This window comes from Entelurus aequoreus, linkage group LG18 (genome assembly GCF_033978785.1).
Source record: "Entelurus aequoreus isolate RoL-2023_Sb linkage group LG18, RoL_Eaeq_v1.1, whole genome shotgun sequence".
NCBI classification, from domain to species: domain Eukaryota; kingdom Metazoa; phylum Chordata; class Actinopteri; order Syngnathiformes; family Syngnathidae; genus Entelurus; species Entelurus aequoreus.
The window spans coordinates 12224960-12231798 of record NC_084748.1 but is presented as its reverse complement, the minus strand read 5'-3'; the positions used below and the strand labels follow the sequence as shown (position 1 = coordinate 12231798).

The 6839-nt window shown below is 35.0% G+C and overlaps 1 protein-coding gene across 2 annotated transcripts in view; it reads left to right on the top strand.

Annotated features, from left to right (window-relative positions):
* Positions 1–70: 70 nt before the first annotated feature.
* Positions 71–6839, top strand: part of LOC133633808 (broad substrate specificity ATP-binding cassette transporter ABCG2-like) — a 43544-nt gene continuing 36775 nt past the window's right edge. For both annotated transcript variants that reach the window (XM_062026525.1, XM_062026526.1), the window contains exon 1: positions 71–280. The gene's annotated coding sequence lies outside the window, so the exon portion shown is untranslated. The remainder of the gene's footprint in view (positions 281–6839) is intronic.

Sequence of the window (6839 nt, the reverse complement as noted above, 5' to 3'; positions counted from 1 at the left end):
TGTCCTGAAAGGCGATTGGCTAGAACGACATCTCAGCATGGCGCTCGGGGCCGAACGCGCAATCTGATTGGACAGCGGTGACAAACATTAGCAAAACAACATTGGTCCCGCCCCCCCAAAGGCTCTCCTTTTTTCTTTTTTCTATTTAAACCCTGCCTTGCAGTGTTTTGTCCAGCAGGGGGCGGACTGGCCGTGAAACGGTGCTTTCGTGGCTGTAACGTGATATTACAAAAGCACGCCACTCGGCTCTTGTTGGTGGAAATGTGTCTTTCTTCGCCAGGTTAGTTGTACACCATCATTTCTAGCAGCTCACAATTCGCTGTTTCGGCAAGTACAGCCACGATAAGAGTGCCTTTATAAAAAAGGCTTTAATGTCAGTGACGTCAGGAGTTACGTGTTGTCTCTGGATCCACTTTTTTTTTTTTTTTTTTTTTTTTTTACCGCAAAAATAAATCGACTGTTCGTAAACACGCCAGTAGACAAACACTGACATAAACATTAAATGAAAAAATTAAATGCTTTAAAAAAAAAAAATGAATATCTGGAAACGTCACCTACACTTCCGCATTAGAACTTCCGTTGTACTACTCTATGCTTTTGGCAATAGACATCTTATATATAGACGTCGTTGGGCTAAATCTGGTTCATTAAGTACTAATTTCATGCCGTCTTATGTGTGCTGGTATGACAAAAAAATATATATATAAAAATCCCAAAACCAGTGAAGTTGGCACGTTGTGTAATTCGTAAATAAAAACAGAATACAATGATTTGCAAATCCTTTTCAACTTATATTCAATTGAATAGACTGCAAAGACAATATATGTATTGTTCGAACTGGGAAACTGATTTTTTTTTGTTGCAAATAATCATTAACTTAGAATTTAATGGTAGCAACACATTGCAAAAAAAGTACCATTGATGCCTGCTTTTGAACTTTGCGCCTATAACCATAGATGCCTATAACCATCCGGATGGTTCTTTTCCTCTTTGTTGCACAGGATACGACATCCACAGTTTCCAAAAACAGTTTAAAATGTGGACTCATCAGACCACAGAACACTTTTCCACTTTGCACCAGTCCATCTTAGATGAGCTCTGGCCCAGCGAAGCCGGCGGCGTTTCTGGGTGTTGTTGATAAATGGCTTTCTCTTTGCATAGTAGCGTTTTAACTTGCACTTACAGATGTAGCGACCAACTGTAGTTACTGACAGTGGTTTTCTGAAGTGTTCCTGAGCCCATGTGGTGATATCCTTTACACACTGATGTCGCTTTTTGATGCAGCGCCGCCTGAGGGATCCAAGGTCCGTAATATCATGGCTTACGTGCAGTGATTTCTCCCGATTTTGAACCTTTTGATTATATCGCGGACCGTAGATGGTGAAATCTCAAAATTCCTTGCAATAGCTCGTTAAGAAATGTTGTTCTTAAACTGTTGGACAATTTGCTCACGCATGTGTTGACAAAGTGGTGACCCTCGCCCCATCCTTGTTTGTGAATGACTGAGCATTTCATGGAAGCTGCTTTTACACCCAATCATGGCACCCACCTGTTCCCCATTAGCCTGTACACCTGTGGGATGTTCCAAATAAGTGTTTGATGAGCATTCCTCAACTTTTTCAGTCTTTTTTGCCACCTGTGCCAGCTTTTTTGAAAAATGTTGCAGGCATCAAATTCCAAATGAGCTAATATTTGCCAAAAAATAACCAAGTTTTCCAGTTGGAACGTCAAATATCTTGTCTTTGCAGTCTAATCAATTGAATATAAGTTGAAAAGGATTTGCAAATCATTGCATTCTGTTTTTATATACCATTTACACCAGGGGTCACCAACGCGGTGCCCGCGGGCACCAGGTAGCCCGTAAGGACCAGATGAGTAGCCCGCTTGCCTGTTCTAAAAATAGCTCAAATAGCAGCACTTACCAGTGAGCTGCCTCTATATTTCAAATTGTATTTATTTACTAGCAAGCTGGTCTTACTTTGCCCGACATTTTTAATTCTAAGAGAGACAAAACTCAAATAGAATTTGAAAATCCAAGAAAATATTTTAAAGACTTGGTCTTCACTTGTTTAAATAAATTCATTATTTGTTTTACTTTGCTTCTTATAACTTTCAGAAAGACAATTTTAGAGAAAAAATACAACCTTAAAAAAGATTTTAGGATTTTTAAACACATATACCTTTTTACCTTTTAAATTCCTTCCTCTTCTTTCCTGACAATTTAAATCAATGTTCGAGTAAATTTATTTTTTTATTGTAAAGAATAATAAATACATTTTAATTTAATTCTTCATTTTAGCTTCTGTTTTTTCGACGAAGAATATTTGTGAAATATTTCTTCAAACTTATTATGATTAAAATTCAAAAAAATTATTCTGGCAAATCTAGAAAATCTGTAGAATCAAATTTAAATGTTATTTCAAAGTCTTTTGAATTTCTTTTAAAATTTTTGTTCTGGAAAATCTAGAAGAAATAATGATTTGTCTTTGTTAGAAATATAGCTTGGTCCAATTTGTTATATATTCTAACAAAGTGTAGATTGGATTTTAACCTATTTAAAACATGTCAAAAAAATTCTCAAATTAATCTTAATCAGGAAAAATTACTAATGATGTTCCATAAATTATTTTTTTTATTTTTTCAAAAAGATTCGAATTAGCTAGTTTCTCTCTTCTTTTTTTCGGTTGAATTTTAAAGAGTCGAAATTGAAGATAAACTATGTTTCAAAATGTAATTGTCATTTTTTTTCGTGTTTTCTCCTCTTTTAAACCGTTCAATTATGTGTAAATATCATTAATTATTAATAATAACATAGAGTTAAAGGTAAATTGAGCAAATTGGCTATTTCTGGCAATTTATTTAAGTGTGTATCAAACTGGTAGCCCTTCGCATTAATCAGTACCCAAGAAGTAGCTCTTGCTTTCAAAAAGGTTGGTGACCCCTGATTTACACAATGTGCCAACTTCACTGGTTTTGGGTTTTGCACTTATATAAACACAGTAAAAATACAGTAAAACAACAAATAAATAAAATTATTTCCATTATTTCTGAATAACTCCTATCAATACTGTAATATTTGTGTAAATCTAAATTAATCTGATCTACAGTTTAAAAAAAAGGACTATAATAACGAGCCTGTCTTTTCAATGGCTCTGCTCTGCATGATCCGGTTCACATCAAAGAGCCTTAATGCCATCTAAAATATATACGAAGTAGTTTGTGTTGTTGGTGCAGTGCTAAAAAACAACAGCAAATTTTGACGTCAATTTACACAAGCACCACTTTTGACGGACAAGGTATTAAATGATAAATGTATTTATTCACATGGTTGTAATTTTCAGTAATGTTTTCACTCTTTCATGTACCATATTTTTGGACTATAAGGCGCACTTAAAATCCTTTTTTTTATTTTCTCAAAAATTGACAGTGCGCCTTATAACACATGCGCCTAATGTATGGATTAATTCGGGTGGTGCTTACTGACTGGTTTTATGTGTTACAAGGTGTGATGAAAAGTGTGACCAGCAGATGGCAGTCACACATAAGAGATACCGGTAAGCGTAGACTGCAGAGTTTTTCCTGCTCAATAAAGGACGCTAGCAAGTAAGCAAGCAAGACCAAAACTTGTTTCATTAAGAATTAAAAACATTACACCAAAAAAAAAAAAGATTATCCATTTAATGCACCTTATAATCAGGTGTGTCTTTTGTATGAGAATAGACTCGTTCAGGGACAGTGCGCCTTAAAAAAAGGAGAACCTTTTCTTTCTCAGGCCAACACGGTGGTGCCAATGCATGCTTTTGTTTTCTGTCGTTTAGTAAAGCCCTGCTCTCTGGTCTTCCCAAAAAGTACATCAGAAGTCTACAATTATTACAAAACTCAGGACGAGGACCAAAGGGCGGGAGCACATTACACCAGTTTTAAAGTCCCCGTCCACTTCAGGGTCGATTTTAAAGTTCTATTATTTTTTTTTAAATGTCTTAATGGCCTTAATGGCTTTCTTATCTATCTGACCTGCTTTTACTGTATCAACCCTAGCGGATCCTGAGGTCCTCTCGGACTGGATTTTTAGCTTTACCAAATACCAGAGCAAGACCCATGGTGAGGCGTTGAAATAAAAATAAAAAATAGGCTAAAGACGCATCTTTTTAATCAGGCTTTTTACTGATCACCTTCAACTCTTAATGTTTTTTTATTATTTTATTGTGTGGTTTTCTATCTTAATTATAAATGTTGCTACTATTATTCTCTCAATGTTATGTTTTTATCAACTTGTTAATGTCATATCTATATTATTTATATTTTATTTGTACATATGTTTTATACTATTGTTTTAAATGGTGTAAATTTTAGTTATTCTCCAGTGTGGACGCCTCAAAGGTGGCATTTTCCCCCAATCCTCAAAAGTGCTTTACTAATGAAGTTTGATTTGATTTGATTATCCGGTGCGCCTTACGGTCTGAAAAATACAGTACCTCCAACCCAGCAGGCAAAAGACATTGAAACAATGTTGATTATACGTACATGTCCTTTAAAAGTGACCTAGAAACAATGTTGCAAAGTAGTTGTTATTGTAAATTGAGGTCTAACGTTGGATCCACGTTGTTGGTTGGGAAATGACCACATTTCAATGGTCACATCAACGTCACAACCTGACGTTGAATAAACGTCGTCAAAAAGCATGTTGTTTCAACGTTGTATTTGTGTTGTAGAACATTGGTTGGGAAATGACCAAAATTCAATGGTCAAATCAACGTCAGAACCCGACATTGATTAAACGTCGTCAAAAAGCATGTTGTTTCAACGTTATGTTTTAGTTGCTCAACGTCAAGACCTCATTTAACAAGTTCTCAACGTTGTTTTAATGTCTTGTGCCTGCCTGGAAACTGCTCTCATTATGGTTGTAAATCCTTAGAAACCAAAACCACAAGGATTCAAGGAACTTTATTGTCATACAAGCACACATTTACTCATGGGGGTGGCAAAACATGTAGTATCCGAGGTCCCAAATTTAGCCCAGTGAGTCCCAAAAAAAGATTCTATGTCTAGAACAGGGGTCACCAACGCGGTGCCCGCGGGCACCAGGTAGCCCGTAAGGACCAGATGAGTAGCCCGCTGGCCTGTTCTAAAAATAGCTCAAATAGCAGCACTTACCAGTGAGCTGCCTCTATTTTTTTAAATTGTATTTATTTACCAGCAAGCTGGTCTCGCTTTGCTCGACATTTTTAATTCTAAGAGAGACAAAACTCAAATAGAATTTGAAAATCCAAGAAAATATTTTAAAGACTTGGTCTTCACTTGTTTAAATAAATACATGATTTTTTTTTTACTTTGCTTCTTATAACTTTCAGAAAGACAATTTTAGAGAAAAAATACAACCTTAAAAATGATTTTAGGATTTTTAAACACATATACCTTTTTACCTTTTAAATTCCTTCCTCTTCTTTCCTGACAATTTAAATCAATGTTCAAGTATTTTTTTATTATTATTATAAAGAATAATAAATACATTTTAATTTAATTCTTCATTTTAGCTTCTGTTTTTTCGACGAAGAATATTTGTGAAATATTTCTTCAAACTTATTATGATTAAAATTCAAATAAATTATTCTGGCAAATCTAGAAAATCTGTAGAATCAAATTTAAATCTTATTTCAAAGTCTTTTGAATTTCTTTTAAAATTTTTGTTCTGGAAAATCTAGAAGAAATAATGATTAGTCTTTGTTAGAAATATAGCTTCGTCCAATTTGTTATATATTTTAACAAAGTTTAACCTATTTAAAACATGTCATCAAAATTCTAAAATTAATCTTAATCAGGAAAAATTACTAATGATGTTCCATAAATTATTTTTTTAATTTTTTCAAAAAGATTCCAATTAGCTAGTTTTACTCTTCTTTTTTTCGGTTGAATTTTGAATTTTAAAGAGTCGAATTTGAAGATAAACTATGTTTCAAAATTTAATTTTCATTTTTTTCGTGTTTTCTCCTCTTTTAAACCGTTCAATTAAGTGTAAATATCATTAATTATTAATAACAACGTAGAGTTAAAGGTAAATTGAGCAAATTGGCTATTTCTGGCAATTTATTTAAGTGTGTATCAAACTGGTAGCCCTTCGCGTTAATCAGTACCCAAGAAGTAGCTCTTGCTTTCAAAAAGGTTGGTGACCCCTGGTCTAAAATATAGTTAAAATATACATAATCTGTACGCAACATATCCACATAATAATATTAAACTAACACTTATTGGAGAACATCAGTCAAAACTGAGCATTATATTCTTTGCAATGACATTATGCATAATTAACTGGTATGGCTGTCATTCGATTGCTCGGGTGTACATACTGTATTATGGATAGTGACTGTACATCAGGGGTGTCCAAGTTTGCCCGCCGGCGTCTTCATTTTGGCCCGCGAGACATCATGAGTATAATAAGGAATTTGGCCCACAATTCATTTTAAAGGTCTGATGATTTTGACCCTGGTGCTTTGTCAATGTTCTGTGGACAAGGTGAGTACTTCAGGTCAAATGACCTTTAACTATGCTCTCGGGTTGCACGGTATAGTACCGCGATACTAATTAATCATGTTCGGTACTATACCGCCTCTAAACAGTACCGGTCCGCCACCCCCCCGCCCCCCTGTTGTCGTCACGTCGTGACATTGCTAGTTTTACGAATAGAGGAGCATGTTCGGCGGGGCACAATCACAGAGTACTTACAAGCAGACAAAATGTGTCGACAGAAAAGGGAGAACGGACGCATTTTGGCTGAAAAAACTAACAATAAAGGTGAAGCTATAACACTGAAACGCCCTCAGGAAGAGGTGCTTTAAGACATG